We start from the raw sequence: 7,335 nt of genomic DNA, 5'->3' as shown, positions 1-7,335 counted from the left end.
TCAAGTTTACACAGAATAATAATTGCTGGAGCTGAAATTTGAATCCAAACAGCCTGACTGCAGATTCCACACTTTGAACATTCTACCTTTCAAATTTGCATAAAGAACAGAGAACTTTACGTTTACTAAAAGGCACACCCAGTGATAAGAGAATTCTGGGTGGAGAGTATTACTACCAACTCACTCAAAATGATACAGATTTTAAAAAATTCTTCCCAAGTAGTTTAGCTTAGTAAATGAGATAATTTTAAATGTACCTTGTAAAAAAAGCTCTAATTAGGTGTCTTTGGGTCAGTAAACCTTTTTTCATGTTTGCCTCTTTATGGCAGTCAGATGTGGTTCAACTGCAGAGTGTTACATATCAGACTTGGTGCAAATACTAAGCAGAAATATAAGAGGAAATAAAAGGCATAAAGTATGTTAGGATTGAAATTGTTTTATTTATTTATTTATTTTTTATTTATTTGGAGACAGAGTTTGGCTCAGACTGGCCTTGAACTATGTAGCCCAGGCTCTCCTCTAACTCATGGTGATCCCCCTGCTTCAGCCTCCAGAGTGCTGGGATTACAGGTGCACACCACCACTCTCAGCAGGACTGAAATCTTGAACCTATGCTAACGACCTCATTCTCTCACCCAACAGTTTTCCGTATTTACTGCACAAATGACTCACTCTGCAGAAGTCTAGATGTCACCTTTACAGAGTCTAGCTTAACATGTCTGCATGTGTGAAGAATCGATTGAAAACAATCAATTGTGAAGAATAGACTGAGAACACCAAGCAATTCTCAAATCCATAGACTCTAGAGGGGTGCTATTCAGCAGGACTTTTTGTGAAAATGATAATGTTCTATGTCTTTGGTGTCCACATGCGCTTCACATTCAATTGAGAAATGCCAATGGTAGTTGTACTTAATTTTATTTAATTTCAAATAATTTTATTTTCAATTTAAATAGCTGCCTGTGGCTAGTTGCTTTTGTATTGGATAGGTCTAGAGCAATGGTCAGCAAACAGTGGCTTGATGGCCAAAGTCAGCCATACCCATTTGTTTATGTATTTTTTCAGCTACTTTTGTGATAGCCAACCTGACTCCATCTTGAGCCTCACCACCATTCTGTGCTGGACAAAGCACCGAAAACCCACATCCTGTTTGGGAGAAAAACTTGCTGCAGCTGCAAGATATTTTTCTGTCACTCATCCAGCATGTGAAACTTCCTCTTGCACCCCACTAACCTGGCACTAACCTGGCACTAACCTGGCATGGCTCTGCTTCTGTAAAATTCCACTTGCTCTTCCCTTGAGCCCTCCCCAACTGAAAGCATGCTTTAAAAGGAGAAATAAAACCACTTCTCAGGCCAAGAGTTCTTTCTGGGCACTAGCCCCTCTCAGTCACTGGCTTTTAATAAACAGACTTGAATTTGACTCAGAGTGTGGTGCATCTCTATAGTTTCAACTTGATCAGTTACAACACTTTCACTCTATAAAGGCAAAGCAGAGTAATCGCAATGGACACTATGTGGCCCAAAAAGCCAAATAATGTTTGCTATCTTGCTTTTTACTGAAAAGATTTGCTGATCTTCACTCTACAGCATGGGTATCCAACTTTTTGGCTTGCCTGGCCTCATTGAGTGAAGAGGAATTGTCTTGAATTGCATAAATGATCTATAACATAGTTAATGGATATAAGGATCCACAACTTCCTTTTTAAAAAAATATTTTTTATTAGGTAGGTTGAAAGGCTACTATGGGTAGTTGCTACATTTTACTCATCCCATTGTACAAGGGCATGTAAGGAGGCAGGCAAATTCCAGTTGTCCGGCTGTGTGTGGTGAGTGTAAGAGGTAGTTAGCCCTGTCCCATGACCTCCCCCACACAGTGTTTCATGGTGGCCTGTTCAGTTCAAGGTCAACCACTGCAAAATCAAGTCATGAAAGACATAGTTAAAAACCACATAGTAATGTTGTAGAGCCACATTACTAACTGTCCAGGAACATATGTAGCCCATGGGCTGAACATGCCTAGTCTAGAGCATTTATTTGGGGGGAAAAAAGTAACTTATAATTTAGGTTTCTTTTTGAAGGCATGAGGGAATCAAAAGGATATTTTCATAGGTAAATAAGAATGAGTTAAATAATGATCTTCAATTTACAAGGTGATCATGGGTAGTTTTGGTAAGTTTATCATTTCTGGGTCTACTTGTATTGACTAATTTTTCCCTCATGGATAGAGGCTATTTTTCTGTCTTTTTGAAGCCTGATAATTTTTCATTGGATGCTAGCTATTGCCTTTCAACTTGGTGAGTACTAACTTTGGTTACATTTCTTTAAATAACATTGTATTGTGTTCTGGCAATAAGGACATCAGTTTTATCCTTTTGATGTTTGCTTTAAAGCTTTGTGATGACAGTTCAAGGGCAGCCTTAAAATAGGGATATTTTAGCCCCACTTGTAAGGTCTCTGTCTTATCTCTCGCTACTATGAAGTCTCTCCACTCTGGCTGGTAAGATGTTAATTCTCCCCCAGTTTGATTTAACAATAAGATATAGAATTATTAAACATGTACACCTAATAATGTAATTAAAAATATATATAAAGTACAAAAAATAAATTTAAATACCTATAATTTTAATAATTGAAAACTTATATTTAGTGATGGCCTCCTTGCTGGTAGATTCCCAAGGAGGCACAAGGCATCAAGTACCAAGTACCAGGGAGCATACCAGAGACAGAGCCAAACTAGCTTTTGTTGCAGACTTACTTCTGATGTAAGCCATTCACTCATTATCCATTAATCACATGAATGAATTAATCTGTTCATGGTGGCAGAGTCCTATTCACCTCTTCAAGATCCCATTGGTCCTGCATCTTAGTATGTCATGAGAATTAAATTTCAACATGAATTTCACAGAGGACAAATCATAATTAAACCACAGCAGTGGGAGAGACAGGATGGAAAAGAGAGAAATGTGTTTTGCACTGTCATTTTATGTAGTTCATTTGGATGACACAATGTAGTAAGGCAGGGAGGAAGGCCTAGCATTTACTGAGGACCAGGTTGGATGCGGCCCTTTACTTAAATGTGATGTCTTAATCTTTATGCAACCTTATCAGGCAGGTTTCAGTATCCATTGTAGAGGGGGGATAGGATTCAAGATGCTCATTATCAATAACTAGACTAACATGATATAATTCCAAAGTGTCTCAGTTAAATTTCAAATTCAGTTTTATCTGATTTCAAAATTTCTTCTCTTGCCAAGGAAAGGTTTTATTTCTGGTTCTGGAATTAAAATACTGAGAGTACATAAAACAAAATCATCCTATGTCTTTTTCTAATAACAGAAACTGTATTATGATAGATGAGGGTTTTTTAACCCAGCATTTTTGCATCTTTACAAATGAAACATAGACCCCCTGAAATTCTGCATCAAATCTTATAGTATAGGCCCATACTTAGTTACATATAGGATTTTTAGAGTACATTCAAGAAGGTAGATTTCCTCATGTTCCACTTTGATACGACAGGATTCATGCAGAGATGATTAGGACATAATGTTCTCATGAAGTTCATCATTGGGTAGGAAAGCTGACATGTAAATAGATACTTGGACAATAGATAAATGATTCAGTAGAAATGTGGAAATGACACTGGAAATACAGAAGGGGAAATCACTAATTCTATCTAGTCACTGCAAAGAAGTGTCAAATATTTTTCTCAGGGAAACAACAGTAGGAATTTTCTATGCGAACATTGTGCGGAATAGGAACTACAAACGTCCAAGTCCCAGAAGTAGGGAACATTCTGTGCAGGCAGAATCCACAGAGGAGCAGCGGGCAGTGTGTCAGGGAAGGCAGGAAGTTCATGGGTGATCTTGTATGCTAAACTAGTGACTGGACTTTATGTGAACTGATAGTCTTTAGCTTTTCAGTTTAGGAACCCTTCTGACAATCTGATGCCAGTTACCTTGCCTTCACTCAGAAAAATATTCATATGTGCACCAAAATTTCTGAGATTTCAGGGGCTATATGGAAGAGGAACTTTGTAGTATATGATGGGACTCCTGTAGACAGCTCAATGAGAGTCTTCTAGGGTTACATTTGCATCACAAATCATGCAGCAGTATTAAAGGGCTTTGATATTTAGATGAAGTGATCCTGCACAGGTCAGGTTGGGTCCCATAGTGGTAGAGAAATGGTTATGCCTCATATCTAAGGATTTACAAAACAAATAGAGAGGAGGAGACAATTTTGAGATGTATTTTATGAGTTTCTTTTAAACTGGTGCTGGGAATCGAACTCGGGGCCTTGGATTTGCGAGGCAGGTGTGGTGCCACTGAGGTAAATCCCCAGCTCTTGAGCTCTATTTTATTTTATTTTATTTTATTTTTTTTGTTAAATTCTTTGATTGGTACATTGTAGGTATACAACACAATTACATTTCTCATTGGGAATTGTACCTTTACATGATGCATCTTGCTTCTTATTTTTTCCCCATTCCTAGCCCTCCCTTCCCTATTTACAAAGACTTTATTTCCATTTTTTCCATTTCTCAGCATTTTTCCTTTCCCTTCTTTTCTTTCCCCAGCCCCTCCCACTTCCCCTACCCCTTTGGACCTTTTCTTCCTATTTTACATTATCGATTATTCATTCTAATAATTGGTACATTTTAGGTATACAATATAATGACATTCATCATTGGAAATTTGCACCTTTACATAGTCTCTCTTGGTTCTTATTTTTCCCCCTTGACTAGCCCTCCCTTCAACCCCTCCATTTCTCCCTATTTACAAAGATTTTGCTCCTATTTTTCCATTTTCTCATATTAATCCCATTCCCTTCTAACCTTTCCCCTAGCCCTCCCACATCCTTCCCCTTTGCCCCTTTTCTTCCCATTTCACATTACCTATTATACATTTTAGTCCTTATTTACACTTTCAGTTTCTCACACCAGAGAAACTATTTGGTATTTATACATGTGTGTCCTATTTATTTCACTTAAGAGTATCACCTCAATGTGCATCCACTTAGCTATAAATTTCTCTAATTTCTCATTTTTTATGGCTGAGTAGTACTCCATTTTATTAAAAAAACACATTTTCTTTATCCAGTCTCCAGTTGATGGGCATTTGGGTTGTTTCCAAGTTTTATCTATCACAAACTGTGCTGCTATGAACATGGGTGCACATATATCACTGTGGTATGATTCTTTTAATTCTTTGGGGAAGATCCCCAGCAGTGGAATAGCGGGGTCAAATGGGACTTCCAGTCCTAGTTCTTTGAGGTATCTCCATACTGATTTCCACAGTGCTTGCACCAGTCTACACTCCCACCAGCAGTGGACCAGGGTTTCTCTTTCCCCACAGCCCCACCAGCATTTGTTATTGGTTGATTTCATGATAGCAGCCATTCTTTCTGGAGTGAGGTGGAATCTCAGCGTTATTTTCATCTGCATCTCTCGAGTGACCAGTGATGTTGAACATTTTTTCATGTATTTATTTGCTATTTCTACTTCTTTGTCTGAGAAATGTCTGTTCATTTCAGATGCCCATTGTTAGATTGGGTTTTTAAATTTGGGAGGTCTGATCTTTTTAAGTTCTTTATAGATTCAAGATAGTAGACCTTTGTCTGAGGAAGAGCAGGTGAAGATTTTTTCCCACATTGTGGGTTGTCTCTTCACACTGCTGGTGGTTTCTCTTGCTGTGTAGAAGCTTTTGAATAAGAAGAGATCCCACTTGTTGATTGTTTGTGCTAATTCACAGGCCACTGAGGTTTTGTTCATAAAATCTTTTCCTACACCGATGTCTTCAAGAGTTCTACCTAACCTCTGTTCCAACTGGTTCAGAGTTTCTATTTTAATATTTAGATCTTTAATCCATTTTGATTTTAGTTTAGTGCATGGTGAGAGATGTAGGTCTAGTTTTAATCTTTGGCAAGTTGAAGCTCAATTTTTCCAGCACCATTTATTAAAGAGTCTCTCTTTCCTCCAGTGAAGCTGTTTGGCTCCTTTATCGAAGATGAGATGACTGAGTGTGTCTGGCATTGTTTCTGCATCTTCTAGTCTGTTCCACTGGTCCTCAAGTCTGTTTCTTTGCCAGTCCCATGCTGTTTTTATCACAGTAGCTTTACAGTATAGTTGCAGGCTGGGGATTGTGATACCTCCTGCCATGTCTCTGTTACCTAGAATTGCTTTTGCTATTCTGGGTCTCTTCTTGTTCCAAATGAATTTTTGGATTGTTTTCTCAAGGTCCATGAAGTATGCTGCTGGGATCTCAATTGGAACTGCATTAAATCTATATAGCAGTTTTGGAAGTATGGCCATTTTCACTATATTAATCCTTCCTACCCAGGAGCAGGGGATGTCTATCCATTTTCTGATATCATCTTCAATCTCTCTTTTCAGAGTGCCATAGTTTTCAGAGAAGAGGTCTTTGATTTCTTTCATTAGGTTGATTCCTAGGTATTTCAGTTTTTTGGATGCTATTGTGAAAGGAATTATTTGCCCTATTTCTCTCCCAGTGAGTCTGTCATTGGTGTAGAGGAAAGCTATTGATTTTTGTGTGTTGACCTTGTAACCAGCTACTTGACTGAATTTGGTTATTAAGTCTAGAAGACTTTTGGTGGAGTTCTTGGGGTCTTCTATATAGAGTATCATGTCATCTGCAAATAATGACAATTTGACTTCTTCATTTCCTATCTTTATTCCTTTGATTTCGTTCTCTTGCCTAATTGCCCTGGCTAATGTTTCCAGAACGATACTGAACAGGAGTGGTGATAGTGGCCATCCTGGTCTGGAGGTCTGTTTTAGAGGGAGGATTTATACAGGTTCAGAATGGACTGGATTGAGGTGGGGACTGAAAGAAAATTCTAGGCCGTATGCATGTTGTCAGCTCCAAGGGCCTCTTCCAGCTTTGCACAGGGGAGTGCTAGCTTTCTCTCCTTTCACGTAACACTAGTGTAGGATAATTTCTCTTGTTTCTTCTTTTCCTCAGAGATTAGTCTTCGTGTCCAGCCATCCCAACATGAATATACTGGGGATCTGTCCAACTTTTCAGTTGGATTCCATGCAGTACTATGCAGACTCTCCTCAACAGTTGATGTGTGCCCCATTCCCAGTATTGATCTGTTTAATCCTGCCAGTGGCCCCTGTTCCTTCACAGGTCTACTATGATTAGAGATTTATTTCTGAGCTGTCTTCAGCGACTTCCTCCCAACTACACAGTGGCAGTACTGAGGAGTTTCCTAAATGAAATCGACATTCCTAAAGAGATTTCCACACCAGGATTTGCTAATCAATGAATCAAAACATTATATCATAGGTGATCAAATGCAATAATTCCAA

The 7,335-nt window shown here is 38.6% G+C and overlaps 1 pseudogene; it reads right to left on the bottom strand.

Annotated features, from left to right (window-relative positions):
* Positions 1–6,852: 6,852 nt before the first annotated feature.
* Positions 6,853–6,946, bottom strand: LOC147825993 (U6atac minor spliceosomal RNA; annotated as a pseudogene).
* Positions 6,947–7,335: the final 389 nt, after the last annotated feature.

Source organism: Heterocephalus glaber, unplaced genomic scaffold (genome assembly GCF_053883595.1).
Source record: "Heterocephalus glaber isolate CG9 unplaced genomic scaffold, H.glaber_assembly_v1.0 deba00001481, whole genome shotgun sequence".
Lineage (NCBI taxonomy): Eukaryota > Metazoa > Chordata > Mammalia > Rodentia > Bathyergidae > Heterocephalus > Heterocephalus glaber.
This window is presented reverse-complemented; position numbering and strand designations above follow the sequence as displayed.